The sequence below is a fragment of the Rhipicephalus microplus genome, chromosome 2, assembly GCF_043290135.1.
Source record: "Rhipicephalus microplus isolate Deutch F79 chromosome 2, USDA_Rmic, whole genome shotgun sequence".
Classification (NCBI taxonomy): domain Eukaryota; kingdom Metazoa; phylum Arthropoda; class Arachnida; order Ixodida; family Ixodidae; genus Rhipicephalus; species Rhipicephalus microplus.
In genome coordinates, this window is record NC_134701.1 from 133,316,181 (window position 1) to 133,342,913 (window position 26,733).

At 49.3% G+C, this 26,733-nt stretch overlaps 24 non-coding genes across 24 annotated transcripts; all 24 read right to left on the reverse strand.

Moving 5' to 3' along the window:
- Nucleotides 1–187: 187 nt before the first annotated feature.
- TRNAM-CAU (transfer RNA methionine (anticodon CAU)) lies at nucleotides 188–306 on the reverse strand. The gene is made up of 2 exons: nucleotides 269–306; nucleotides 188–233 (listed from the first exon to the last, which is right to left on the reverse strand). It is a non-coding gene; the product is annotated as a tRNA-Met (tRNA).
- A 247-nt stretch (nucleotides 307–553) lies between these two features.
- TRNAF-GAA (transfer RNA phenylalanine (anticodon GAA)) lies at nucleotides 554–672 on the reverse strand. The gene is made up of 2 exons: nucleotides 635–672; nucleotides 554–599 (listed from the first exon to the last, which is right to left on the reverse strand). It is a non-coding gene; the product is annotated as a tRNA-Phe (tRNA).
- Nucleotides 673–736: 64 nt separating this feature from the next.
- Nucleotides 737–855, reverse strand: TRNAL-CAA (transfer RNA leucine (anticodon CAA)). Its single transcript has 2 exons — nucleotides 818–855; nucleotides 737–782 (listed from the first exon to the last, which is right to left on the reverse strand). It is a non-coding gene; the product is annotated as a tRNA-Leu (tRNA).
- A 797-nt stretch (nucleotides 856–1,652) lies between these two features.
- TRNAL-CAA (transfer RNA leucine (anticodon CAA)) lies at nucleotides 1,653–1,771 on the reverse strand. The gene is made up of 2 exons: nucleotides 1,734–1,771; nucleotides 1,653–1,698 (listed from the first exon to the last, which is right to left on the reverse strand). It is a non-coding gene; the product is annotated as a tRNA-Leu (tRNA).
- A 427-nt stretch (nucleotides 1,772–2,198) lies between these two features.
- Nucleotides 2,199–2,317, reverse strand: TRNAL-UAG (transfer RNA leucine (anticodon UAG)). Its single transcript has 2 exons — nucleotides 2,280–2,317; nucleotides 2,199–2,244 (listed from the first exon to the last, which is right to left on the reverse strand). It is a non-coding gene; the product is annotated as a tRNA-Leu (tRNA).
- A 427-nt stretch (nucleotides 2,318–2,744) lies between these two features.
- TRNAL-CAA (transfer RNA leucine (anticodon CAA)) lies at nucleotides 2,745–2,863 on the reverse strand. The gene is made up of 2 exons: nucleotides 2,826–2,863; nucleotides 2,745–2,790 (listed from the first exon to the last, which is right to left on the reverse strand). It is a non-coding gene; the product is annotated as a tRNA-Leu (tRNA).
- A 795-nt stretch (nucleotides 2,864–3,658) lies between these two features.
- TRNAL-UAA (transfer RNA leucine (anticodon UAA)) lies at nucleotides 3,659–3,777 on the reverse strand. The gene is made up of 2 exons: nucleotides 3,740–3,777; nucleotides 3,659–3,704 (listed from the first exon to the last, which is right to left on the reverse strand). It is a non-coding gene; the product is annotated as a tRNA-Leu (tRNA).
- Nucleotides 3,778–5,710: 1,933 nt separating this feature from the next.
- TRNAL-CAA (transfer RNA leucine (anticodon CAA)) lies at nucleotides 5,711–5,829 on the reverse strand. Its single transcript has 2 exons — nucleotides 5,792–5,829; nucleotides 5,711–5,756 (listed from the first exon to the last, which is right to left on the reverse strand). It is a non-coding gene; the product is annotated as a tRNA-Leu (tRNA).
- A 1,023-nt stretch (nucleotides 5,830–6,852) lies between these two features.
- On the reverse strand, nucleotides 6,853–6,971 carry TRNAL-CAA (transfer RNA leucine (anticodon CAA)). The gene is made up of 2 exons: nucleotides 6,934–6,971; nucleotides 6,853–6,898 (listed from the first exon to the last, which is right to left on the reverse strand). It is a non-coding gene; the product is annotated as a tRNA-Leu (tRNA).
- A 983-nt stretch (nucleotides 6,972–7,954) lies between these two features.
- TRNAL-CAA (transfer RNA leucine (anticodon CAA)) lies at nucleotides 7,955–8,073 on the reverse strand. The gene is made up of 2 exons: nucleotides 8,036–8,073; nucleotides 7,955–8,000 (listed from the first exon to the last, which is right to left on the reverse strand). It is a non-coding gene; the product is annotated as a tRNA-Leu (tRNA).
- A 245-nt stretch (nucleotides 8,074–8,318) lies between these two features.
- On the reverse strand, nucleotides 8,319–8,437 carry TRNAL-UAA (transfer RNA leucine (anticodon UAA)). Its single transcript has 2 exons — nucleotides 8,400–8,437; nucleotides 8,319–8,364 (listed from the first exon to the last, which is right to left on the reverse strand). It is a non-coding gene; the product is annotated as a tRNA-Leu (tRNA).
- Nucleotides 8,438–9,052: 615 nt separating this feature from the next.
- Nucleotides 9,053–9,171, reverse strand: TRNAL-CAA (transfer RNA leucine (anticodon CAA)). The gene is made up of 2 exons: nucleotides 9,134–9,171; nucleotides 9,053–9,098 (listed from the first exon to the last, which is right to left on the reverse strand). It is a non-coding gene; the product is annotated as a tRNA-Leu (tRNA).
- Nucleotides 9,172–10,155: 984 nt separating this feature from the next.
- TRNAL-CAA (transfer RNA leucine (anticodon CAA)) lies at nucleotides 10,156–10,274 on the reverse strand. Its single transcript has 2 exons — nucleotides 10,237–10,274; nucleotides 10,156–10,201 (listed from the first exon to the last, which is right to left on the reverse strand). It is a non-coding gene; the product is annotated as a tRNA-Leu (tRNA).
- Nucleotides 10,275–10,520: 246 nt separating this feature from the next.
- TRNAL-CAA (transfer RNA leucine (anticodon CAA)) lies at nucleotides 10,521–10,638 on the reverse strand. The gene is made up of 2 exons: nucleotides 10,601–10,638; nucleotides 10,521–10,566 (listed from the first exon to the last, which is right to left on the reverse strand). It is a non-coding gene; the product is annotated as a tRNA-Leu (tRNA).
- Nucleotides 10,639–12,571: 1,933 nt separating this feature from the next.
- TRNAL-CAA (transfer RNA leucine (anticodon CAA)) lies at nucleotides 12,572–12,690 on the reverse strand. The gene is made up of 2 exons: nucleotides 12,653–12,690; nucleotides 12,572–12,617 (listed from the first exon to the last, which is right to left on the reverse strand). It is a non-coding gene; the product is annotated as a tRNA-Leu (tRNA).
- A 2,301-nt stretch (nucleotides 12,691–14,991) lies between these two features.
- TRNAL-CAA (transfer RNA leucine (anticodon CAA)) lies at nucleotides 14,992–15,110 on the reverse strand. Its single transcript has 2 exons — nucleotides 15,073–15,110; nucleotides 14,992–15,037 (listed from the first exon to the last, which is right to left on the reverse strand). It is a non-coding gene; the product is annotated as a tRNA-Leu (tRNA).
- Nucleotides 15,111–15,354: 244 nt separating this feature from the next.
- Nucleotides 15,355–15,473, reverse strand: TRNAL-CAA (transfer RNA leucine (anticodon CAA)). The gene is made up of 2 exons: nucleotides 15,436–15,473; nucleotides 15,355–15,400 (listed from the first exon to the last, which is right to left on the reverse strand). It is a non-coding gene; the product is annotated as a tRNA-Leu (tRNA).
- Nucleotides 15,474–17,221: 1,748 nt separating this feature from the next.
- On the reverse strand, nucleotides 17,222–17,340 carry TRNAL-CAA (transfer RNA leucine (anticodon CAA)). The gene is made up of 2 exons: nucleotides 17,303–17,340; nucleotides 17,222–17,267 (listed from the first exon to the last, which is right to left on the reverse strand). It is a non-coding gene; the product is annotated as a tRNA-Leu (tRNA).
- A 615-nt stretch (nucleotides 17,341–17,955) lies between these two features.
- Nucleotides 17,956–18,073, reverse strand: TRNAL-CAA (transfer RNA leucine (anticodon CAA)). Its single transcript has 2 exons — nucleotides 18,036–18,073; nucleotides 17,956–18,001 (listed from the first exon to the last, which is right to left on the reverse strand). It is a non-coding gene; the product is annotated as a tRNA-Leu (tRNA).
- Nucleotides 18,074–19,644: 1,571 nt separating this feature from the next.
- TRNAL-CAA (transfer RNA leucine (anticodon CAA)) lies at nucleotides 19,645–19,763 on the reverse strand. Its single transcript has 2 exons — nucleotides 19,726–19,763; nucleotides 19,645–19,690 (listed from the first exon to the last, which is right to left on the reverse strand). It is a non-coding gene; the product is annotated as a tRNA-Leu (tRNA).
- Nucleotides 19,764–20,008: 245 nt separating this feature from the next.
- On the reverse strand, nucleotides 20,009–20,127 carry TRNAL-CAA (transfer RNA leucine (anticodon CAA)). Its single transcript has 2 exons — nucleotides 20,090–20,127; nucleotides 20,009–20,054 (listed from the first exon to the last, which is right to left on the reverse strand). It is a non-coding gene; the product is annotated as a tRNA-Leu (tRNA).
- Nucleotides 20,128–22,242: 2,115 nt separating this feature from the next.
- Nucleotides 22,243–22,361, reverse strand: TRNAL-CAA (transfer RNA leucine (anticodon CAA)). Its single transcript has 2 exons — nucleotides 22,324–22,361; nucleotides 22,243–22,288 (listed from the first exon to the last, which is right to left on the reverse strand). It is a non-coding gene; the product is annotated as a tRNA-Leu (tRNA).
- Nucleotides 22,362–22,789: 428 nt separating this feature from the next.
- On the reverse strand, nucleotides 22,790–22,908 carry TRNAL-UAA (transfer RNA leucine (anticodon UAA)). The gene is made up of 2 exons: nucleotides 22,871–22,908; nucleotides 22,790–22,835 (listed from the first exon to the last, which is right to left on the reverse strand). It is a non-coding gene; the product is annotated as a tRNA-Leu (tRNA).
- A 244-nt stretch (nucleotides 22,909–23,152) lies between these two features.
- Nucleotides 23,153–23,271, reverse strand: TRNAL-CAA (transfer RNA leucine (anticodon CAA)). The gene is made up of 2 exons: nucleotides 23,234–23,271; nucleotides 23,153–23,198 (listed from the first exon to the last, which is right to left on the reverse strand). It is a non-coding gene; the product is annotated as a tRNA-Leu (tRNA).
- Nucleotides 23,272–26,733: the final 3,462 nt, after the last annotated feature.

Here is a 26,733-nt window from a genome sequence, read left to right on the forward strand (position 1 = left end):
ATACGTGGACCAGAAGCCTCGTGAAACTCGCGTCACCGCGCAAGGTTTCCCTTCAGTCTGGCGCCTTCGACCACTCGGCCATTCTGATACGATATATCAGCCCAAGCAAAAGGAGACACTGACTTTGTTCTGTTAGTGAAGTAAAAAAAAGTTTGTCAAAAGTGTGTTAGTGAAGTAAAAAAAAGTTTGTCAGAAGTGGGATTCGAACCCACGCCCGCATACGTAGACCAGAAGCCTCGTTCAACCCGTATCACTGGTCATGGTTTCCCATGAGTCTGGCACCTTAGACCACTCGGCCATTCTGACACGATATATAAGCAGCAGCAAAAGAAGACACTGACTTTGTTTTGGTAGTAAAGTGAAAAAGTTTGTCAGAAATGGAATTCACACCCACGCACACATACGTGGACCAGAAGCCTCGTTCAACTAGTATGACTTGGCACGGTTTCCCTTGAGTCTAGCGCCTTCGACCACTCGGCCATTCTGACACAATATTTCAGCCCAGCAAAAGGAGACACTGACTTTGTGCTGGTAGCAAATAAAAAAAAGAGTTTGTCAGAAGTGGGATTCGAACCCACGCCCACATACGTGGACCAGAAGCCTCGTTCAACTGGCATCACCGGGCAAGGTTTCCCTTCAGTCTGGCGCCTTCGACCACACAGCCATTCTGATACGATATGTCAGCCCGAGCAAAAGGAGACACTGACTTTGTTCTGTTAGTGAAGTAAAAAAAGTTTGTCAGAAGTGGGATTCGAACCCACGCCCACATACGTGGACCAGAAGCCTCGTTCAACCCGTATCACTGGGCAAGGTTTCCCTTGAGTCTGGCGCCTTAGACCACTCGGTCATTCTGACACGAAATTTCAGCCCCAGCAAAAGGAGACACTGACTTTGTGCTGGTAGTAAAGTAAAAAAAGAGCTTCTCAGAATTGGGATTTCAACCCACGCCCACATACGTAGACCAGAAGCCTCGTTCAACCCGTACCACTGGGCAAGGATTCCCTTGAGTCTGGAGCCTTAGACCACTCGGCCATTCTGACACGATATATCAGCCACAGCAAAAGAAGAGACTGACTTCGTGCTGGCAGTAAAGTAAAAAAAGTTTGTCAAAAGTGGGATTCGAACCCACGCACACATACGTGGACCAGAAGCCTCGTTACACTCGTATCACTGGGCAAGGTTTCCCTTAAGTCTGGCGCCTTCGACCACTTGGCCAATCTGACACAATATTTCAGCCCAGCAAAAGGAGACACTGACTTTGTTCTGGCAGTAAAGTAAAAAAGAGCTTCTCAGAATTGGGATTTCAACCCACGCCCACATACGTAGACCAGAAGCTTCGTTCAACCCGTATCACTGGGCAAGGTTTCCCTTGAGTCTGGAGCCTTAGACCACTCGGCCATTCTGATACGATATGTCAGCCTCAGAAAAAGTAGACGCTGACTCTGTGCTGGTAGTAAAGTAAAAAAAAATGACGGAAGTGAGATTCGAATCCACGCACAGATACTTGGACCAGAAGCCTGGTTCAACTCGCATCACCGAGCAAGGTTTCCCTTCAGTCTTGCGCCTTAGACCACTCGGCCATTCTGATACGATATATCAGCCCCAGCAAAAGGAGACACTGACTTTGTTTTGTTAGTGAAGTAAAAAAAGTTTGTCAGAAGAGGGATTCGAAACCACGCCCACATACGTGGACCAGAAGCCTCGTTCAACCCCTATCACTGGGCAAGGTTTCCCTTGAGTCTGGCGCCTTAGACCACTCGGCCATTCTGACACAATATATCAGCCCCAGCAAAAGAAGACAGTGACTTTGTTCTCGTAGTAGATTACAAAAAATTGTCAGAAGTGGGATTCGAACCCACGCACACATACGTGGACCAGAAGCCTCGTTCAACTAGTATGACTGGGCAACGTTTCCCTTGAGTATAGCACCTTCGACCACTCGGCCATTCTGAGACAATATTTCAGTTCAGCAAAAGGAGACACTGACTTTGTGCTGGTAGTAAATTAAAAAAAATTGTCTGAAGGGGGATTTGAACCCACGCCCACATACGTGGACGAGAAGCCTCGTTCAACTCGTACCACTGGGCAAGGTTTCCCTTGAGTCTGGCGCCTTAAACCAGGCAGCCATTCTGACACGATATGTCAGCCTCAGCAAAAGAAGACACTGACTTCGTGCTGGTAATAAAGTAAAGAAAGTTTGTCAGAAGTGGGATTCGAACCCACGCACACATACGTGGACCAGAAGCCTCGTTACACTCGTATCACTGGGCACGGTTTCCCCTAAATCTGGCGCCTTTGACTACTCGGCCATTCTGACACAATATTTCAGCCCAGCAAAAGGGGACACTGACTTTGTTCTGGTAGTAAAATAAAAAAAATTGTTAGAATAGGATTCGAACCCACGCCAACATACGTGGACCAGAAGCCTCGTTCAACCCGTATCATTGGGCAAGGTTTCCCTTGAGTCTGGAGCCTTAGACCACACGGCCATTGTGACGCGATATTTCAGCCCCAGCAAAAGGAGACACTGACTTTGTGCTGGTAGTAAAGTAAAAAAAAATGCCGAAAGTGAGATTCGAACCCACGCACACATACGTGGACCAGAAGCCTCGTTAAACTCGCATCACCGCGCAAGGTTTCCCTTCAGTCTGGCGCCTAAGACCACACGGCCATTCTGATACGATATATCAGCCCCAGCAATAGGAGACACTGACTTTGTTCTGTTAGTGAAGTAAAAAAAAGTTTGTCAGAAGTGGGATTCGAACCCACGCCCACATACGTGGACCAGAAGCCTCGTTCAACCCGTATCACTGGGCAAGGTTTCCCTTGAGTCTGGCGCCTTAGACCACTCGGCCATTCTGACACGATATATCAGCCCCTGCAAAAGAAGAGACTGACTTCGTGCTGGTAGTAAAGTGAAAAAAAAAGATTGTCAGAAGTGGGATTCCAACCCACGTCGACATACTTGGACCGAAGGCCTCGTTTAAACCGTATCACCGGGCAATGTTTCCCTTAAGTCTGGTGCCCTAGACAACTCGGCCGTTCTGACACGATATGTAAGCTGCAGCAAAAGAAGACACGGACTTTGTTCTGGTAGTAAAGTAAAAACGTTTGTCAGAAGTGGGATTCGCACCCACGCACACATACGTGGACCAGAAGCCTCGTTCAACTAGTATGACTGGGCACGGTTTCCCTTGAGTCTAGCACCATCGACCACTCGGCCGAGACACAATATTTCAGCCCAGCAAAAGGAGACACTGACTTTGTGCTGGTAACAAATAAAAAAAGAGTTTGTCAGAAGTGGGATTCGAACCCACGTCGACATACGTGGACCAAAGGCCTCGTTTAACCCGTATCACCGGGCAATATTTCCCTTAAGTCTGGTGCCTCAGACAACTCGGCCGTTCTGACACGATTTGCAAGCTCCAACAAAAGAAGACACTGACTTTGTTCTGGTAGTAAAGTAAAAAAAGTTTGTCAGAATTGGGATTCGCACCCACGCACACATACGTTGACCTGAAGCCTCGTTCAACTCGTATCACTGGGCAAGGTTTCCCTTGAGTCTGGCGCCTTAGACCACTCGGCCATTCTGACACGATATATGAGCCCCAGCAAAAAAAGAGACTGACTTCGTGCTGGCAGTAAAGTAAAAAAACTTTGTCAGAAGTGGGATTCGAACCCACGCACACATACGTGGACCAGAAGCCTCGTTACACTCGTATCACTGGGCAAGGTTTCCCTTAAGTCTGGCGCCTTCGACCACTCGGCCATTCTGACACAATATTTCAGCCCAACAAAAGGAGACACTGACTTTGTTCTGGTAGTAAAGTAAAAAAAAAGTTTGTCAGAATAAAATTCGAACACACGCCCACATACGTGGACCAGAAGCCTCGTTCAACCCGTATCAATCGGCAAGGTTTCCCTTCTGTCTGGAGCCTTAGACCACTCAGCCATTCTGACACGAAATTTCAGCCCCAGCAAAAGGAGACACTGACTTTGTCCTGGTAGTAAAGTAAAAAAAGAGCTTCTCAGAAGTGGGATTTCAACCCACGCCCACATACGTAGACCAGGAGCCTCGTTCAACCCGTACCACTGGGCAAGGTTTCCCTTGAGTCTGGAGCCTTAGACCACTCGGCCATTCTGATACGATATGTCCGCCTCAGCAAAAGTAGACGCTGACTCTGTGCTGGTAGTAAAGTAAAAAAAATTGACGGAAGTGAGATATGAACCCACGCACACATACTTGGACCAGAAGCCTCGTTCAACTCGCATCACCGAGCAAGGTATCCCTTCAGTCTTGCGCCTTAGACCACTCGGCCATTCTGATACGATATGTCAGCCCCAGCAAAAGGAGACACTGACTTTGTTTCGTTAGTGAAGTAAAAAAAGTTTGTCGGAAGAGGGATTCGAACCCACGTCCACATACGTGGACCAAAGGCCTCGTTTAACCCGTATCACCGGGCAATGTTTCCCCTAAGTCTGGTGCCTTAGACAACTCGGCCGTTCTGACACGATATATAAGCTGAAGCAAAAGAAGACACTGACTTTTTGCTGGTAGTAAATTAAAAAAAAAATGCCGGAAGTGAGATTCGAACCCACGCACACATACGTTGACCAGAAGCCTCGTTCAGCCCGTATCACTGAGCAAGGTTTCCCTTGAGTCTGGCGCCTTAGACCACTCGGCCAATCTGACACGATATATCAGCCGCCGCAAAAGAAGACACTGACTACGTGCTGGTAGTAAAGTAAAAAAAATTGCCCGCAGCTTCCCTCGGGGGAACACTGAGGAGGATGCGGAAATGGGTTAACGGGTGTTAAATTGCGACTTACTTGGGTCGATGGCTAAATAGGTTAACGTGGTTGTGAAATGGGGTGTTAAATGAGTGAACACGTACGGCACGTATGCGAAAGGGCGGTGTTTTATTTATTGCGACGAACTTTGAGGACGATGGCTTAGGAACGTCGATCATTCTGTTTGTGGATTCGTTGGCATTCATTTCACGGCGACTTCGGACGTCGACGCGCCGTACAAACCAACGGACGAGCGGCAACTGAGTGAGCGAGCGCCGACCTTGAGTATATATACAGCGCGACGGCGCATGCGCTGTCAGCTGTCGAATGTTCTCGAAGGAGAAGCGCGCGCGCGGCACAGATGGCGACGGCGCGACGGCGCATGCGCTGTCAGCTGTCGAATGTTCTCGAAGGAGAAGCGCGCGCGGCACAGATGGTGGGCGACGGCGCGACGGCGCATGCGCGCGCGTCAGCTGTCGAATGTTCGAGAAGCGGTGCGGACGGCGCACTACAAGGCGCGAGTATAAGATGCTTCCGCATCTAAAGGTTTGTCAGAATTGGGATTCGAACCCACGCACACATACATGGACCAGAAGCCTCGCTACAATCGTATCACTGGGCAAGGTTTTCCTTGAGTATGGAGCCTTAGACCACTCGGCCATTCTGATACGATATTTCAACTCCAGCAAAAGGAGACACTGACTTTGTGCTGGTAGTAAAGTAAAAAAAAAAGAGCTTCTCAGAAGTGGGATTTCAACCCACCCCCACATACGTAGACCAGAAGCCTCGTTCAACACGTATCACTGGGGCAAGTTTTCCCTTAAGTCTGGCGCCTTGGACCACTCGGCCATTCTGACACGATATTTCAGCCCAGCAAAAGGAGAGACTGACTTTCTTCTGGTAGTAGATTAAAAAATTTTGTCAGAAGTGGGATTCGAACCCACGCACACATACGTGGACCAGAATCCTCGTTCAACTCGTATGACTGGGCAAGGTTTCCCTTGAGTCTAGCACCTTCGACCACTCGGCCATTCTGACACAATCTTTCAGCCGCCGCAAAAGAAGACACTGACTACGTGCTGGTAGTAAAGTAAAAAAAATTGCCCGCAGCTTCCCTCGGGGGAACACTGAGGAGGATGCGGAAATTGGTTAACGGGTGTTAAATTGCGACTTACTTGGGTCGATGGCTAAATTGGTTAACGTGGTTGTGAAATGGGGAGTTAAATGAGTGAACACGTACGGCACGTATGCGAAAGGGCGGTGTTTTAATTATTGCGACGAACTTTGAGGACGATGGCTTAGGAACGTCGATCATTCTGTTTGTGGATTCGTTGGCATTCATTTCACGGCGACTTCGGACGTCGACGCGCCGTACAAACCAACGGACGAGCGGCAACTGAGCGAGCGAGCGCCGACCTTGAGTATATATACAGCGCGACGGCGCATGCGCTGTCAGCTGTCGAATGTTCTCGAAGGAGAAGCGCGCGCGCGGCACAGATGGCGACGGCGCGACGGCGCATGCGCTGTCAGCTGTCGAATGTTCTCGAAAGAGAAGCGCGCGCGGCACAGATGGTGGACGACGGCGCGACGGCGCATGCGCGCGCGTCAGCTGTCGAATGTTCGAGAAGCGGTGCGGACGGCGCGGACGGCGCACTACAAGGCGCGAGTATAAGATGCTTCCGCATCTAAAAGTTTGTCAGAATTGGGATTCGAACCCACGCACACATACATGGACCAGAAGCCTCGTTACAATCGTATCACTGGGCAAGGTTTCCCTTGAGTATGGAGCCTTAGACCACTCGGCCATTCTGATACGATATTTCAGCCCCAGCAAAAAGAGACACTGACTTTGTGCTGGTAGTAAAGTAAAAAAAGAGCTTCTCAGAAGTGGGATTTCAACCCACGCCCACATACGTAGACCAGAAGCCTCGTTCAACACGTATCACTGGGGCAAGTTTTCCCTTAAGTCTGGCGCCTTGGACCACTCGGCCATTCTGACACGATATTTCAGCCCAGCAAAAGGAGACACTGACTTTCTTCTGGTAGTAGATTAAAAAATTTTGTCAGAAGTGGGATTCGAACCCACGCCCACATACGTGGACCAGAAGCCTCGTTCAACCCGTATCACTGGGCAAGGTCTCCCTTGAGTCTGGAGCTTTAGACCACTCGGCCATTCTGACACGAAATTTCAGCCCCAGCAAAAGGAGACACTGACTTTGTGCTGGTAGTAAAGTAAAAAAAGAGCTTCTCAGATTTGGGATTTCAACCCACGCCCACATACGTAGACCAGAAGCCTCGTTCAACCCGTATCACTGGGCAAGGTTTCCCTTGAGTCTGGAGCCTTAGACCACTCGGCCATTCTGATACGATATGTCAGCCTCAGAAAAAGTAGACGCTGACTCTGTGCTGGTAGTGAAGTAAAAAAAGTTTGTCAGAAGTGGGATTCGAACCCACGCACACATACGTGGACCAGAAGCCTCGTTACACTCGTATCACTGGGCAAGGTTTCCCTTAAGTCTGGCGCCTTCGACCACTTGGCCAATCTGACACAATATTTCAGCCCAGCAAAAGGAGACACTGACTTTGTTCTGGCAGTAAAGTAAAAGAAAAGTTTGTCAGAATAGAATTCAAACCCACGCCCACATACGTGGACCAGAAGCCTCGTTCAACCCGTATCACTGGGCAAGGTTTCCCTTCAGTCTGGAGCTTTAGACCACTCGGCCATTCTGACACGAAATTTCAGCCCCAGCAAAAGGAGACACTGACTTTGTGCTGGTAGTAAAGTAAAAAAAGAGCTTCTCAGAATTGGGATTTCAACCCACGCCCACATACGTAGACCAGAAGCCTCGTTCAACCCGTACCACTGGGCAAGGATTCCCTTGAGTCTGGAGCCTTAGACCACTCGGCCATTCTGACACGATATATCAACCCCAGCAAAAGAAGAGACTGACTTCGTGCTGGCAGTAAAGTAAAAAAAGTTTGTCAGAAGTGGGTTTCGAACCCACGCACACATACGTGGACCAGAAGCCTCGTTCAACTCGCATCACCGAGCAAGGTTTCCCTTCAGTCTTGCGCCTTAGACAACTCGGCCATTCTGATACGATATATCAGCCCCAGCAAAAGGAGACACTGACTTTGTTCTGTTAGTGAAGTAAAAAAAGTTTGTCAGAAGAGGGATTCGAAACCACGCCCACATACGTGGACCAGAAGCCTCGTTCAACCCCTATCACTGGGCAAGGTTTCCCTTGAGTCTGGCGCCTTAGACCACTCGGCCATTCTGACACGATATATCAGCCCCAGCAAAAGAAGACAGTGACTTTGTTCTCGTAGTGGATTACAAAAAATTTGTCAGAAGTGGGATTCAAACCCACGCACACATACGTGGACCAGAAGCCTCGTTCAACTAGTATGACTGGGCAAGGTTTCCCTTGAGTATAGCACCTTCGACCACTCGGCCATTCTGAGACAATATTTCAGTTCAGCAAAAGGAGACACTGACTTTGTGCTGGTAGTAAATTAAAAAAAATTGTCAGAAGTGGGATTCGAACCCACGCACACATACGTGGACCAGAAGCCTCGTCACACTCGTATCACTGGGCAAGGTTTCCCTTAAGTCTGGCGCCTTCGACCACTCGGCCATTCTGACACAATATTTCAGCCCAGCAAAAGGAGACACTGACTTTGTTCTGGTAGTAAAGTAAAAAAAAAGTTTGTCAGAATAGAATTCGAACACACGCCCACATACGTGGACCAGAAGCCTCGTTCAACCCGTATCACTGGGCAAGGTTTCCCTTCTGTCTGGAGCCTTAGACCACTCAGCCATTCTCACACGAAATTTCAGCCCCAGCAAAAGGAGACACTGACTTTGTCCTGGTAGTAAAGTAAAAAAAGAGCTTCTTAGAAGTGGGATTTCAACCCACGCCCACATACGTAGACCAGGAGCCTCGTTCAACCCGCATCACTGGGCAAGGTTTCCCTTGAGTCTGGAGCCTTAGACCACTCGGCCATTCTGATACGATATGTCAGCCTCAGCAAAAGTAGACGCTGACTCTGTGCTGGTAGTAAAGTAAAAAAAAATTGACGGAAGTGAGATATGAACCCACGCACACATACTTGGACCAGAAGCCTCGTTCAACTCGCATCACCGAGCAAGGTTTCCCTTCAGTCTTGCGCCTTAGACAACTCGGCCATTCTGATACGATATATCAGCCCCAGCAAAAGGATACACTGACTTTGTTCTGTTAGTGAGGTAAAAAAAGTTTGTCAGAAGTGGGATTCGAACCCACGCCCACATACGTGGACCAGAAGCCTCGTTCAACCCGTATCACTGGGCAAGGTCTCCCTTGAGTCTGGAGCTTTAGACCACTCGGCCATTCTGACACGAAATTTCAGCCCCAGCAAAAGGAGACACTGACTTTGTGCTGGTAGTAAAGTAAAAAAAGAGCTTCTCAGAATTGGGATTTCAACCCACGCCCACATACGTAGACCAGAAGCCTCGTTCAACCCGTATCACTGGGCAAGGTTTCCCTTGAGTCTGGAGCCTTAGACCACTCGGCCATTCTGATACGATATGTCAGCCTCAGAAAAAGTAGACGCTGACTCTGTGCTAGTAGTAAAGTAAAAAAAAGTTTGTCAGAAGTGGGATTCGAACCCACGCACACATACGTGGACCAGAAGCCTCGTTACACTCGTATCACTGGGCAAGGTTTCCCTTAAGTCTGGCGCCTTCGACCACTTGGCCAATCTGACACAATATTTCAGCCCAGCAAAAGGAGACACTGACTTTGTTCTGGCAGTAAAGTAAAAGAAAAGTTTGTCAGAATAGAATTCAAACCCACGCCCACATACGTGGACCAGAAGCCTCGTTCAACCCGTATCACTGGGCAAGGTTTCCCTTCAGTCTGGAGCTTTAGACCACTCGGCCATTCTGACACGAAATTTCAGCCCCAGCAAAAGGAGACACCGAATTTGTGCTGGTAGTAAAGTAAAAAAAGAGCTTCTCAGAATTGGGATTTCAACCCACGCCCACATACGTAGACCAGAAGCCTCGTTCAACCCGTACCACTGGGCAAGGATTCCCTTGAGTCTGGAGCCTTAGACCACTCGGCCATTCTGACACGATATATCAGCCCCAGCAAAAGAAGAGACTGACTTCGTGCTGGCAGTAAAGTAAAAAAAGTTTGTCAGAAGTGGGATTCGAACCCACGCACACATACGTGGACCAGAAGCCTCGTTCAACTCGCATCACCGAGCAAGGTTTCCCTTCAGTCTTGCGCCTTAGACAACTCGGCCATTCTGATACGATATATCAGCCCCAGCAAAAGGAGACACTGACTTTGTTCTGTTAGTGAAGTAAAAAAAGTTTGTCAGAAGAGGGATTCGAAACCACGCCCACATACGTGGACCAGAAGCCTCGTTCAACCCCTATCACTGGGCAAGGTTTCCCTTGAGTCTGGCGCCTTAGACCACTCGGCCATTCTGACACGATATATCAGCCCCAGCAAAAGAAGACAGTGACTTTGTTCTCGTAGTAGATTACAAAAAATTGTCTGAAGCGGGATTTGAACCCACGCCCACATACGTGGACGAGAAGCCTCGTTCAACTCGTACCACTGGGCAAGGTTTCCCTTCAGTCTGGCGCCTTAAACCAGGCAGCCATTCTGACACGATATGTCAGCCTCAGCAAAAGAAGACGCTGACTCTGTGCTGGTAGTAAAGTAAAAAAAGTTTGTCAGAAGTGGGATTCGAACCCACGCCCACGTACGTGGACCAGAAGCCTCGTTCAACCCGTATCACTGGGCAAGGTTCCCTTGAGTCTGGCGCCTTAGACCACTTGGCCATTCTGACACGATATCCCAGCCCCAGCAAAAGAAGACACTGATTTCAGGCTGGTAATAAAGTAAAAATAGTTTGTCAGAAGTGGAATTCGAACCCACACACACATACGTGGACCAGAAGCCACGTTACACTCGTATCACTGGGCACGGTTTCCCTTAAGTCTGGCGCCTTAGACCACTCGGCCATTCTGATACGATATGTCAGCCCCAGCAAAAGACACTGACTTTGTTTCGTTAGTGAAGTAAAAAAAGTTTGTCCGAAGAGGGATTCGAACCCACGTCCACATACGTGGACCAAAGGCCTCGTTTAACCCGTATCACCGGGCAATGTTTCGCCTAAGTCTGGTGCCTTAGACAACTCGGCCGTTCTGACACGATATATAAGCTGAAGCAAAAGAAGACACTGACTTTGTGCTGGTAGTAAATTAAAAAAAAATGCCGGAAGTGAGATTCGAACCCACGCACACATACGTTGACCAGAAGCCTCGTTCAGCCCGTATCACTGAGCAAGGTTTCCCTTGAGTCTGGCGCCTTAGACCACTCGGCCAATCTGACACGATATATCAGCCGCCGCAAAAGAAGACACTGACTACGTGCTGGTAGTAAAGTAAAAAAAATTGCCCGCAGCTTTCCTCGGGGGAACACTGAGGAGGATGCGGAAATTGGTTAACGGGTGTTAAATTGCGACTTACTTGGGTCGATGGCTAAATTGGTTAACGTGGTTGTGAAATGGGGTGTTAAATGAGTGAACACGTACGGCACGTATGCGAAAGGGCGGTGTTTTATTTATTGCGACGAACTTTGAGGACGATGGCTTAGGAACGTCGATCATTCTGTTTGTGGATTCGTTGGCATTCATTTCACGGCGACTTCGGACGTCGACGCGCCGTACAAACCTACGGACGAGCGGCAACTGAGCGAGCGAGCGCCGACCTTGAGTATATATACAGCGCGACGGCGCATGCGCTGTCAGCTGTCGAATGTTCTCGAAGGAGAAGCGCGCGCGCGGCACAGATGGCGACGGCGCGACGGCGCATGCGCTGTCAGCTGTCGAATGTTCTCGAAGGAGAAGCGCGCGCGGCACAGATGGTGGGCGACGGCGCGACGGCGCATGCGCGCGCGTCAGCTGTCGAATGTTCGAGAAGCGGTGCGGACGGCGCGGACGGCGCACTACAAGGCGCGAGTATAAGATGCTTCCGCATCTAAAAGTTTGTCAAAATTGGGATTCGAACCCACGCACACATACATGGACCAGAAGCCTCGTTACAATCGTATCACTGGGCAAGGTTTCCCTTGAGTATGGAGCCTTAGACCACTCGGCCATTCTGATACGATATTTCAGCCCCAGCAAAAGGAGACACTGACTTTGTGCTGGTAGTAAAGTAAAAAAAAGAGCTTCTCAGAAGTGGGATTTCAACCCACGCCCACATACGTAGACCAGAAGCCTCGTTCAACACGTATCACTGGGGCAAGTTTTCCCTTAAGTCTGGCGCCTTCGACCACTCGGCCATTCTGACACGATATTTCAGCCCAGCAAAAGGAGACACTGACTTTCTTCTGGTAGTAGATTAAAAAATTTTGTCAGAAGTGGGATTCGAACCCACGCACACATACGTGGACCAGAATCCTCGTTCAACTCGTATGACTGGGCAAGGTTTCCCTTGAGTCTAGGCCCTTCGACCACTCGGCCATTCTGACACAATATTTCAGCCCAGCAAAAGGACACACTGACTTTGGGCTGGTAGTAAAGTAAAAAAAAATGCCGAAAGTGAGATTTCAACCCACGCACACATACGTGGACCAGAAGCCTCGTTAAACTCGCATCACCGCGCAAGGTTTCCCTTCAGTCTGGCGCCTAAGACCACACGGCCATTCTGATACGATATATCAGCCCCAGCAATAGGAGACACTGACTTTGTTCTGTTAGTGAAGTAAAAAAAGTTTGTCAGAAGTGGGATTCGAACCCACGCCCACATACGTGGACCAGAAGCCTCGTTCAACCCGTATCACTGGGCAAGGTTTCCCTTGAGTCTGGCGCCTTAGACCACTCGGCCATTCTGACACGATATATCAGCCCCAGCAAAAGAAGAGACTGACTTCATGGTGGTAGTAAAGTAAAAAAAAAGATTGTCAGAAGTGGGATTCCAACCCACGTCGACATACTTGGACCGAAGGCCTCGTTTAAACCGTATTACCGGGCAATGTTTCTCTTAAGTCTGGTGCCTTAGACAACTCGGCCGTTCTGACACGATATATAAGCTGCAGCAAAAGAAGACACTGACTTTGTTTTGGTAGTAAAGTAAAAACGTTTGTCAGAAGTGGGATTCGCACCCACGCACACATACGTTGACCTGAAGCCTCGTTCAACTCGTATGACTGGGCACGGTTTCCATTGAGTCTGGAGCCTTAGACCACTCGGCCGTTCTGGCAGGATATTTCAGCCCCAGCAAAAGGAGACACTGACTTTGTGCTGGTAGTAAATTAAAAAAAATTGTCTGAAGCGGGATTTGAACCCACGCCCACATACGTGGACGAGAAGCCTCGTTCAACTCGTACCACTGGGCAAGAATTCCCTTGAGTCTGGCGCCTTAAACCAGGCAGCCATTCTGACACGATATGTCAGCCTCAGCAAAAGAATACGCTGACTCTGTGCTGGTAGTAAAGTAAAAAAAGTTTGTCAGAAGTGCGATTCGAACCCACGCCCACGTACGTGGACCAGAAGCCTCGTTCAACCCGTATCACTGGGCAAGGTTCCCTTGAGTCTGGCGCCTTAGAACACTTGGCCATTCTGACACGATATCCCAGCCCCAGCAAAAGAAGACACTGACTTCAGGCTGGTATTAAAGTAAAAAAAGTTTGTCAGAAGTGGAATTCGAACCCACGCACACATACGTGGACCAGAAGCCACGTTACACTCGTATCACTGGGCACGGTTTCCCTTAAGTCTGGCGCCTTAGACCATACGGCCATTCTGATACGATATGTCAGCCCCAGCAAAAGGAGACACTGACTTTGTTTCGTTAGTGAAGTAAAAAAAGTTTGTCGGAAGAGGGATTCGAACCCACGTCCACATACGTGGACCAAAGGCCTCGTTTAACCCGTATCACCGGGCAATGTTTCCCCTAAGTCTGGTGCCTTAGACAACTCGGCCGTTCTGACACGATATATAAGCTGAAGCAAAAGAAGACACTGACTTTGTGCTGGTAGTAAATTAAAAAAAATGCCGGAAATGAGATTCTAACCCACGCACACATACGTTGACCAGAAGCCTCGTTCAGCCCGTATCACTGAGCAAGGTTTCCCTTGAGTCTGGCGCCTTAGACCACTCGGCCAATCTGACACGATATATCAGCCGCCGCAAAAGAAGACACTGACTACGTGCTGGTAGTAAAGTAAAAAAAATTGCCCGCAGCTTCCCTCGGGGGAACACTGAGGAGGATGCGGAATTGGTTAACGGGTGTTAAATTGCGACTTACTTGGGTCGATGGCTAAATTGCTTAACGTGGTTGTGAAATGGGGTGTTAAATGAGTGAACACGTACGGCACGTATGCGAAAGGGCGGTGTTTTATTTATTGCGACGAACTTTGAGGACGATGGCTTAGGAACGTCGATCATTCTGTTTGTGGATTCGTTGGCATTCATTTCACGGCGACTTCGGACGTCGACGCGCCGTACAAACCAACGGACGAGCGGCAACTGAGCGAGCGAGCGCCGACCTTGAGTATATATACAGCGCGACGGCGCATGCGCTGTCAGCTGTCGAATGTTCTCGAAGGAGAAGCGCGCGCGCGGCACAGATGGCGACGGCGCGACGGCGCATGCGCTGTCAGCTGTCGAATGTTCTCGAAGGAGAAGCGCGCGCGGCACAGATGGTGGGCGACGGCGCGACGGCGCATGCGCGCGCGTCAGCTGTCGAATGTTCTAGAAGCGGTGCGGACGGCGCGGACGGCGCACTACAAGGCGCGAGTATAAGATGCTTCCGCATGTAAAAGTTTGTCAGAATTGGGATTGGAACCCACGCACACATACATGGACCAGAAGCCTCGTTACAATCGTATCACTGGGCAAGGTTTCCCTTGAGTATGGAGCCTTAGACCACTCGGCCATTCTGATACGATATTTCAGCCCCAGCAAAAGGAGACACTGACTTTGTGCTGGTATTAAAGTAAAAAAAAGAGCTTCTCAGAAGTGGGATTTCAACCCACGCCCACATACGTAGACCAGAAGCCTCGTTCAACACGTATCACTGGGGCAAGTTTTCCCTTAAGTCTGGCGCCTTGGACCACTCGGCCATTCTGACACGATATTGCAGCCCAGCAAAAGGAGACACTGACTTTCTTCTGGTAGTAGATTAAAAAATTTTGTCAGAAGTGGGATTCGAACCCACGCACACATACGTGGACCAGAATCCTCGTTCAACTCGTATAACTGGGCAAGGTTTCCCTTGAGTCTAGCACCTTCGACCACTCGGCCATTCTGACACAATATTTCAGCCCAGCAAAAGGAGACACTGACTTTGGGCTGGTAGTAAAGTAAAAAAAATGCCGAAAGTAAGATTTCAACCCACGCACACATACGTGGACCAGAAGCCTCGTTAAACTCGCATCACCGCGCAAGGTTTCCCTTCAGTCTGGCGCCTAAGACCACACGGCCATTCTGATACGATATATCAGCCCCAGCAATAGGAGACACTGACTTTGTTCTGTTAGTGAAGTAAAAAAAAGTTTTCAGAAGTGGGATTCGAACCCACGCCCACATACGTGGACCAGAAGCCTCGTTCAACCCGTATCACTGGGCAAGGTTTCCCTTGAGTCTGGCGCCTTAGACCACTCGGCCATTCTGATACGATATGTCAGCCCCAGCAAAAGGAGACACTGACTTTGTTTCGTTAGTGAAGTAAAAAAAGTTTGTCGAAAGAGGGATTCGAACCCACGTCCACATACGTGGACCAAAGGCCTCGTTTAACCCGTATCACCGGGCAATGTTTCCCCTAAGTCTGGTGCCTTAGACAACTCGGCCGTTCTGACACGATATATAAGCTGAAGCAAAAGAAGACACTGACTTTGTGCTGGTAGTAAAAAAAAAATGCCGGAAGTGAGATTCGAACCCACGCACACATACGTTGACCAGAAGCCTCGTTCAGCCCGTATCACTGAGCAAGGTTTCCCTTGAGTCTGGCGCCTTAGACCACTCGGCCAATCTGACACGATATATCAGCCGCCGCAAAAGAAGACACTGACTACGTGCTGGTAGTAAAGTAAAAAAAAATGCCCGCAGCTTCCCTCGGGGGAACACTGAGGAGGATGCGGAAATTGGTTAACGGGTGTTAAATTGCGACTTACTTGGGTCGATGGCTAAATTGGTTAACGTGGTTGTGAAATGGGGTGTTAAATGAGTGAACACGTACGGCACGTATGCGAAAGGGCGGTGTTTTATTTATTGCGACGAACTTTGAGGACGATGGCTTAGGAACGTCGATCATTCTGTTTGTGGATTCGTTGGCATTCATTTCACGGCGACTTCGGACGTCGACGCGCCGTACAAACCTACGGACGAGCGGCAACTGAGCGAGCGAGCGCCGACCTTGAGTATATATACAGCGCGACGGCGCATGCGCTGTCAGCTGTCGAATGTTCTCGAAGGAGAAGCGCGCGCGCGGCACAGATGGCGACGGCGCGACGGCGCATGCGCTGTCAGCTGTCGAATGTTCTCGAAGGAGAAGCGCGCGCGGCACAGATGGTGGGCGACGGCGCGACGGCGCATGCGCGCGCGTCAGCTGTCGAATGTTCGAGAAGCGGTGCGGACGGCGCGGACGGCGCACTACAAGGCGCGAGTATAAGATGCTTCCGCATCTAAAAGTTTGTCAAAATTGGGATTCGAACCCACGCACACATACATGGACCAGAAGCCTCGTTACAATCGTATCACTGGGCAAGGTTTCCCTTGAGTATGGAGCCTTAGACCACTCGGCCATTCTGATACGATATTTCAGCCCCAGCAAAAGGAGACACTGACTTTGTGCTGGTAGTAAAGTAAAAAAAGAGCTTCTCAGAAGTGGGATTTCAACCCACGCCCACATACGTAGACCAGAAGCCTCGTTCAACACGTATCACTGGGGCAAGTTTTCCCTTAAGTCTGGCGCCTTCGACCACTCGGCCATTCTGACACGATATTTCAGCCCAGCAAAAGGAGACACTGACTTTCTTCTGGTAGTAGATTAAAAAATTTTGTCAGAAGTGGGATTCGAACCCACGCACACATACGTGGACCAGAATCCTCGTTCAACTCGTATGACTGGGCAAGGTTTCCCTTGAGTCTAGCCCCTTCGACCACTCGGCCATTCTGACACAATATTTCAGCCCAGCAAAAGGACACACTGACTTTGGGCTGGTAGTAAAGTAAAAAAAATGCCGAAAGTGAGATTTCAACCCACGCACACATACGTGGACCAGAAGCCTCGTTAAACTCGCATCACCGCGCAAGGTTTCCCTTCAGTCTGGCGCCTAAGACCACACGGCCATTCTGATACGATATATCAGCCCCAGCAATAGGAGACACTGACTTTGTTCTGTTAGTGAAGTAAAAAAAAGTTTGTCAGAAGTGGGATTCGAACCCACGCACACATACGTGGACCAGAAGCCTCGTTCAACCCGTATCACTGGGCAAGGTTTCCCTTGAGTCTGGCGCCTTAGACCACTCGGCCATTCTGACACGATATATCAGCCCCAGCAAAAGAAGAGACTGACTTCATGGTGGTAGTAAAGTAAAAAAAAAAGATTGTCAGAAGTGGGATTCCAACCCACGTCGACATACTTGGACCGAAGGCCTCGTTTAAACCGTATTACCGGGCAATGTTTCTCTTAAGTCTGGTGCCTTAGACAACTCGGCCGTTCTGACACGATATATAAGCTGCAGCAAAAGAAGACACTGACTTTGTTTTGGTAGTAAAGTAAAAACGTTTGTCAGAAGTGGGATTCGCACCCACGCACACATACGTTGACCTGAAGCCTCGTTCAACTCGTATGACTGGGCACGGTTTCCATTGAGTCTGGAGCCTTAGACCACTCGGCCGTTCTGACAGGATATTTCAGCCCCAGCAAAAGGAGACACTGACTTTGTGCTGGTAGTAAATTAAAAAAAAATTGTCTGAAGCGGGATTTGAACCCACGCCCACATACGTGGACGAGAAGCCTCGTTCAACTCGTACCACTGGGCAAGAATTCCCTTGAGTCTGGCGCCTTAAACCAGGCAGCCATTCTGACACGATATGTCAGCCTCAGCAAAAGAATACGCTGACTCTGTGCTGGTAGTAAAGTAAAAAAAGTTTGTCAGAAGTGCGATTCGAACCCACGCCCACGTACGTGGACCAGAAGCCTCGTTCAACCCGTATCACTGGGCAAGGTTCCCTTGAGTCTGGCGCCTTAGACCACTTGGCCATTCTGACACGATATCCCAGCCCCAGCAAAAGAAGACACTGACTTCAGGCTGGTATTAAAGTAAAAAAAGTTTGTCAGAAGTGGAATTCGAACCCACGCACACATACGTGGACCAGAAGCCACGTTACACTCGTATCACTGGGCACGGTTTCCCTTAAGTCTGGCGCCTTAGACCATACGGCCATTCTGATACGATATGTCAGCCCCAGCAAAAGGAGACACTGACTTTGTTTCGTTAGTGAAGTAAAAAAAGTTTGTCGGAAGAGGGATTCGAACCCACGTCCACATACGTGGACCAAAGGCCTCGTTTAACCCGTATCACCGGGCAATGTTTCCCCTAAGTCTGGTGCCTTAGACAACTCGGCCGTTCTGACACGATATATAAGCTGAAGCAAAAGAAGACACTGACTTTGTGCTGGTAGTAAATTAAAAAAAATGCCGGAAGTGAGATTCTAACCCACGCACACATACGTTGACCAGAAGCCTCGTTCAGCCCGTATCACTGAGCAAGGTTTCCCTTGAGTCTGGCGCCTTAGACCACTCGGCCAATCTGACACGATATATCAGCCGCCGCAAAAGAAGACGCTGACTACGTGCTGGTAGTAAAGTAAAAAAAATTGCCCGCAGCTTCCCTCGGGGGAACACTGAGGAGGATGCGGAAATTGGTTAACGGGTGTTAAATTGCGACTTACTTGGGTCGATGGCTAAATTGCTTAACGTGGTTGTGAAATGGGGTGTTAAATGAGTGAACACGTACGGCACGTATGCGAAAGGGCGGTGTTTTATTTATTGCGACGAACTTTGAGGACGATGGCTTAGGAACGTCGATCATTCTGTTTGTGGATTCGTTGGCATTCATTTCACGGCGACTTCGGACGTCGACGCGCCGTACAAACCAACGGACGAGCGGCAACTGAGCGAGCGAGCGCCGACCTTGAGTATATATACAGCGCGACGGCGCATGCGCTGTCAGCTGTCGAATGTTCTCGAAGGAGAAGCGCGCGCGCGGCACAGATGGCGACGGCGCGACGGCGCATGCGCTGTCAGCTGTCGAATGTTCTCGAAGGAGAAGCGCGCGCGGCACAGATGGTGGGCGACGGCGCGACGGCGCATGCGCGCGCGTCAGCTGTCGAATGTTCTAGAAGCGGTGCGGACGGCGCGGACGGCGCACTACAAGGCGCGAGTATAAGATGCTTCCGCATGTAAAAGTTTGTCAGAATTGGGATTGGAACCCACGCACACATACATGGACCAGAAGCCTCGTTACAATCGTATCACTGGGCAAGGTTTCCCTTGAGTATGGAGCCTTAGACCACTCGGCCATTCTGATACGATATTTCAGCCCCAGCAAAAGGAGACACTGACTTTGTGCTGGTATTAAAGTAAAAAAAAGAGCTTCTCAGAAGTGGGATTTCAACCCACGCCCACATACGTAGACCAGAAGCCTCGTTCAACACGTATCACTGGGGCAAGTTTTCCCTTAAGTCTGGCGCCTTGGACCACTCGGCCATTCTGACACGATATTGCAGCCCAGCAAAAGGAGACACTGACTTTCTTCTGGTAGTAGATTAAAAAATTTTGTCAGAAGTGGGATTCGAACCCACGCACACATACGTGGACCAGAATCCTCGTTCAACTCGTATAACTGGGCAAGGTTTCCCTTGAGTCTAGCACCTTCGACCACTCGGCCATTCTGACACAATATTTCAGCCCAGCAAAAGGAGACACTGACTTTGGGCTGGTAGTAAAGTAAAAAAAATGCCGAAAGTAAGATTTCAACCCACGCACACATACGTGGACCAGAAGCCTCGTTAAACTCGCATCACCGCGCAAGGTTTCCCTTCAGTCTGGCGCCTAAGACCACACGGCCATTCTGATACGATATATCAGCCCCAGCAATAGGAGACACTGACTTTGTTCTGTTAGTGAAGTAAAAAAAAAGTTTTCAGAAGTGGGATTCGAACCCACGCCCACATACGTGGACCAGAAGCCTCGTTCAACCCGTATCACTGGGCAAGGTTTCCCTTGAGTCTGGCGCCTTAGACCACTCGGCCATTCTGATACGATATGTCAGCCCCAGCAAAAGGAGACACTGACTTTGTTTCGTTAGTGAAGTAAAAAAAGTTTGTCGAAAGAGGGATTCGAACCCACGTCCACATACGTGGACCAAAGGCCTCGTTTAACCCGTATCACCGGGCAATGTTTCCCCTAAGTCTGGTGCCTTAGACAACTCGGCCGTTCTGACACGATATATAAGCTGAAGCAAAAGAAGACACTGACTTTGTGCTGGTAGTAAAAAAAAAATGCCGGAAGTGAGATTCGAACCCACGCACACATACGTTGACCAGAAGCCTCGTTCAGCCCGTATCACTGAGCAAGGTTTCCCTTGAGTCTAGCACCTTCGACCACTCGGCCATTCTGACACAATCTTTCAGCCGCCGCAAAAGAAGACACTGACTACGTGCTGGTAGTAAAGTAAAAAAAATTGCCCGCAGCTTCCCTCGGGGGAACACTGAGGAGGATGCGGAAATTGGTTAACGGGTGTTAAATTGCGACTTACTTGGGTCGATGGCTAAATTGGTTAACGTGGTTGTGAAATGGGGTGTTAAATGAGTGAACACGTACGGCACGTATGCGAAAGGGCGGTGTTTTATTTATTGCGACGAACTTTGTGGACGATGGCTTAGGAACGTCGATCATTCTGTTTGTGGATTCGTTGGCATTCATTTCACGGCGACTTCGGACGTCGACGCGCCGTACAAACCAACGGACGAGCGGCAACTGAGCGAGCGAGCGCCGACCTTGAGTATATATACAGCGCGACGGCGCATGCGCTGTCAGCTGTCGAATGTTCTCGAAGGAGAAGCGCGCGCGCGGCACAGATGGCGACGGCGCGACGGCGCATGCGCTGTCAGCTGTCGAATGTTCTCGAAGGAGAAGCGCGCGCGGCACAGATGGTGGGCGACGGCGCGACGGCGCATGCGCGCGCGTCAGCTGTCGAATGTTCGAGAAGCGGTGCGGACGGCGCGGACGGCGCACTACAAGGCGCGAGTATAAGATGCTTCCGCATCTAAAAGTTTGTCAGAATTGGGATTCGAACCCACGCACACATACATGGACCAGAAGCCTCGTTACAATCGTATCACTGGGCAAGGTTTCCCTTGAGTATGGAGCCTTAGACCACTCGGCCATTCTGATACGATATTTCAGCCCCAGCAAAAGGAGACACTGACTTTGTGCTGGTAGTAAAGTAAAAAAAGAGCTTCTCAGAAGTGGGATTTCAACCCACGCCCACATACGTTGACCAGAAGCCTCGTTCAACACGTATCACTGGGGCAAGTTTTCCCTTAAGTCTGGCGCCTTGGACCACTCGGCCATTCTGACACGATATTTCAGCCCAGCAAAAGGAGACACTGACTTTCTTCTGGTAGTAGATTAAAAAATTTTGTCAGAAGTGGGATTCGAACCCACGCACACATACGTGGAACAGAATCCTCGTTCAACTCGTATGACTGGGCAAGGTTTCCCTTGAGTCTAGCACCTTCGACCACTCGGCCATTCTGACACAATATTTCAGCCCAGCAAAAGGAGACACTGACTTTGGGCTGGTAGTAAATAAATAAAAGAGTTTGTCAGAAGTGGGATTCGAACCCACGTCGACATACGTGGACCAAAGGCCTCGTTTAACCCGTATCACCGGGCAATATTTCCCTTAAGTCTGGTGCCTCAGACAACTCGGCCGTTCTGACACGATTTGCAAGCTCCAACAAAAGAAGACACTGACTTTGTTCTGGTAGTGAAGTAAAAAAAGTTTGTCAGAAGTGGGATTCGCACCCACGCACACATACGTTGACCTGAAGCCTCGTTCAACTCGTATGACTGGGCACGGTTTCCATTGAGTCTGGAGCCTTAGACCACTCGGCCGTTCTGACAGGATATTTCATCCCCAGCAAAAGAAGAGACTGACTTCGTGCTGGCAGTAAAGTAAAAAAAAATTGATGGAAGTGAGATATAAACCAACGCACCATACTTGGACCAGAAGCCTCGTTCAACTCGCATCACCGAGCAAGGTTTCCCTTCAGTCTTGCGCCTTAGACCACTCGGCCATTCTGATACGATATATCAGCCCCAGCAAAAGGATACACTGACTTTGTTTTGTTAGTGAAGTAAAAAAGTTTGTCAGAAGTGGGATTCGAACCCACGCCCACATACGTGGACCAGAAGCCTCGTTCAACCCGTATCACTGGGCAAGGTTTCCCTTGAGTCTGGCGCCTTAGACCACTCGGCCATTCTGACACGATATATCGGCCCCAGCAAAAGAAGAGACTGACTTCGTGCTGGCAGTAAAGTAAAAAAAGATTGTCAGAAGTGGGATTCGAACCCATGACCACACACCTGGACCAGAAGCCTCGTTCAACCCGTATCACTGAGCAAGGTTTCCCTTAAGTTTGGCGCCTTCGACCACTTGGCCATGCTGACACCTTATATCAGCCCCAGCAAAAAACACTGACTTTATGCTGGTAGTAAAGTAAAAAAAGATTGTCAGAAGTGGAATTCGAACCCACGTGCACATACGTGGATCAGAAGCCTCGTTTAACCCGTATCACCGGGAAATGTTTCCGTTAAGTCTGGTGCCTTAGACAACTAGGCCGTTCTGACACAATATTTCAGGCCAGCAAAAGGAGACACTGACTTTGTGCTGGTAGCAAATAATAAAAAGAGTTTGTCAGAAGTGGGATTCGAACCCACGCCCACATACGTGAACCAGAAGCCTCATTCAACCCGTATCACTGGGCAAGGTTTCCCTTAAGTCTGGCGCCTTCGACCACTCGGCCATTCTGACACAATATTTTAGTCCTAACCAAAGGAGACACTGGCTTTGTTATTGTACTAAAATAAAAAAAGTTTGTCAGAAGTAGGATTCAAACCCACGCCCACATACGTGGACCAGAAGCCTCGTTCAACCCGTACCACTGCGCAAGGTTTCTTTTAGGTCTGGCGCCTTAGACCACTCGGCCATTCTGATACGATATGTCAGCCTCAGCAAAAAAAGACGCTGACTCTGTGCTGGTAGTAAATTAAAAAAATGACAGAAGTGGGATTCAAACCCACGCCCACATACGTGGACCAGAATCCTCGTTCAACCCGTATCACTGGGCAAGGATTCCCTTGAGTCTGGCGCCTTAGACCACTCGGCCATTCTGACACAATATTTCAGCCCAGCAAAAGGAAACACTGACTTTGTTCTGGCAGTAAAGTAAAAGAAAAGTTTGTCAGAATAGAATTCGAACCCACGCCCACATACGTGGATCAGAAGCCTCGTTCAACCCGTATCACTGGGCAAGGTTTCCCTTCAGTCTGGAGCTTTAGACCACTCGGCCATTCTGACACGAAACTTCAGCCCCAGCAAAAGGAGACACTGACTTTGTTCTGGTAGTAAAGTAAAAAAAGAGCTTCTCAGAAGTGGGATTTCAACCCACGCCCACATACGTAGACAAGAAGCCTCGTTCAACCCGTATCACTGGGCAAGGTTTCCCTTGAGTCTGGAGCCTTAGACCACTCGGCCATTCTGATACGATATGTCAGCCTCAGCAAAAGTAGACGCTGACTCTGTGCTGGTAGTAAAGTAAAAAAAGTTTGTCAGAAGAGGGATTCGAACCCACGCCCACATACGTGGACCAGAAGCCTCGTTCAACCCCTATCACCGAGCAAGGTTTCCCTTCAGTCTTGCGCCTTAAACCAGGCGGCCATTCTGACACGATATGGCAGCCTCAGCAAAAGAAGACGCTGACTCTGTGCTGGTAGTAAAGTAAAAAAAGTTTGTCAGAAGAGGGATTCGAAACCACGCCCACATACGTGGACCAGAAGCCTCGTTCAACCTCTATCACTGGGCAAGGTTTCCCTTGAGTCTGGCGCCTTAGACCACTCGGCCATTCTAACACGATATATCAGCCCCAGCAAAAGAAGACAGTGACTTTGTTCTCGTAGTAGATTACAAAAATTTGTCAGAAGTGGGATTCGAACCCACGCACACATACGTGGACCAGAAGCCTCGTTCAACTAGTATGACTGGGCAAGGTTTCCCTTGAGTATAGCACCTTCGACCACTCGGCCATTCTGAGACAATATTTCAGTTCAGCAAAAGAAGACACTGACTTTGTGCTGGTAGTAAATTAAAAAAAATTGTCTGAAGGGGGATTTCAACCCACGCCCACATACGTAGACCAGAAGCCTCGTTCAATCCGTATCACTGGGCAAGGTTTCCCTTGAGTCTGGCGCCTTAAACCAGGCAGCCATTCTGACACGATATGTCAGCCTCAGCAAAAGAAGACACTGACTTCAGGCTGGTATTAAAGTAAAAAAAGTTTGTCAGAAGTGGGATTCGAGCCCACGCACACATACGTGGACCAGAAGCCTCGTTAAACTCGCATCACCGCGCAAGGTTTCCCTTCAGTGTGGCGCCTTAGACCACTCGGCCATTCTGATACGATAAATAAGCCCCAGCAAAAGGAGACACTGACTTTGTTCTGTTAGTGAAGTAAAAAAAGTTTGTCGGAAGTGGGACTCCAACCCACGTCGACATACTTGGACCAAAGGCCTCATTTAACCCGTATCACCGGGCAATGTTTCCCTCAAGTCTGGTGCCTTAGACAACTCGGCCGTTCTGACACGATATATAAGCTGCAGCAAAAGAAGACACTGACTTTGTTCTGGTAGTAAAGTAAAAAAGTTTGTCAGAAGTGGGATTCGCACCCACGCACACATACGTTGACCAGAAGCCTCGTTCAACCCGTATCACTGCGCAAGGTTTACCTTGAGTCTGGCGCCTTAGACCACTCGGCCATTCTGATACGATATGTCAGCCTCAGCAAAAGAAGACGCTGACTCTGTGCTGGTAGTAAAGTAAAAAAAATTGACGGAAGTGAGATTCGAACCCACGCACACCTACGTGGACCAGAAGCTTCCTTCAACTCGCATCACCGAGCAAGGTTTCCCTACAGTCTGGCGCCTTAGACCACTCGGTCATTCTGATAAGATATATCAACCCCAGCAAAAGGAGACACTGACTTTGTTCTGTTAGTGAAGTAAAAGAAAGTTTGTCAGAAGTGGGATTCGAACCCACGTCCAATTACGTGGCCCAGAAGCCTCGTTCAACCCGTATCACTGGGCAAGGTTTCCCTTGAGTCTGGCGCCTTAGACCACTCGGCCAATCTCACACGATATATCAGCCGCCGCAAAAGAAGACACTGACTACGTGCTGGTAGTAAAGTAAAAAAAGTTTGTCAGAATTGGGATTCGAACCCACGCACACATACATGGACCAGAAGCCTCGTTACAATCGTATCACTGGGCAAGGTTTCCCTTGAGTATAGAGCCTTAGACCACTCGGCCATTCTGATACGATATTTCAGCCCCCGCAAAAGGAGACACTGACTTTGTGCTGGTAGTAAAGTAAAAAAAAGAGCTTCTCAGAAGTGGGATTTCAACACACGCCCACATACGTAGACCAGAAGCCTCGTTCAACACGTATCACTGGGGCAAGGTTTCCCTTAAGTCTGGCGCCTTGGACCACTCGGCCATTCTGACACGATATTTCAGCCCAGCAAAAGGAGACACTGACTTTCTTCTGGTAGTAGATTAAAAAAAATTGACAGAAGTGAGATTCGAACCCACGCACACATACGTGGACCAGAAGCCTCGTGCAACTCGTATCACCAGGCAAGGTTTCCCTTCAGACTGGCGCCTTAGACCACTCAGCCATTCGGACACGATATATCGGCCTAGCAATAGGAGACACTGACTTTGTTCTGTTAGTGAAGTAAAAAAAAGTTCGTCAGAAGAGGGATTCGAACCCACGCACACATACGTGGACCAGAAGCCTCGTTCAACTCGTATCACTCGGCAAGGTTTCCCTTGAGTTTGGCGCCTTAGACCACTCGGCCAATCTGATGCGGTATATCAGCCCCAGCAAAAGATGACACTGACTTTATGCTCGTAATAAAGTAAAAAAAGAGTTTGTCAGAAGTGGGATTTGAACCCACGCCCAAACACCTGTACCAGAAGCCTCGTTCAACCCGTATCACTGAGCAAGGTTTCCCTTGAGTCTGGCGCCTTAGACCACTCGGCCCTTCGGACACGACATATCAGCCCAGAAAAGGAGACACTGACATTGTTCTGGTAGTAAAGTAAAAAAGGATTGTCATAAGTGGGATTCGAACCCACGCCCACATACGTAGACCAGAAGCCTCGTTCAACCCGTATCACTGGGCAAGGTTTCGCTTGAGTCTGGAGCCTTAGACCACTCGGCCGTTCTGGCAGGATATTTCGGACCAGCAAAAGGAGACACTGACTTTGTGCTGGTAGTAAAGTAAAAAAAGAGCTTCTGAGAGGTGGGATTTCAACCCACGCCCACATACGTAGACCAGAAGCCTTGTTCAATCCGTATCACTGGGCAAGCTTTTCTTTGAGTCTGACGCCTTGGACCACTCGGCCATTCTGACACGATATTTCAGCCCAGCAAAAGGAGACACTGAATTTGTTCTGGTAGTAAAGTAAAAAAAGAGCTTCTCAGAAGTGGGATTTCAACCCACGCCCACATACGTAGACCAGGAGCCTCGTTCAACCCGTATCACTGGGCAAGGTTTCCCTTGAGTCTGGAGCCTCAGAC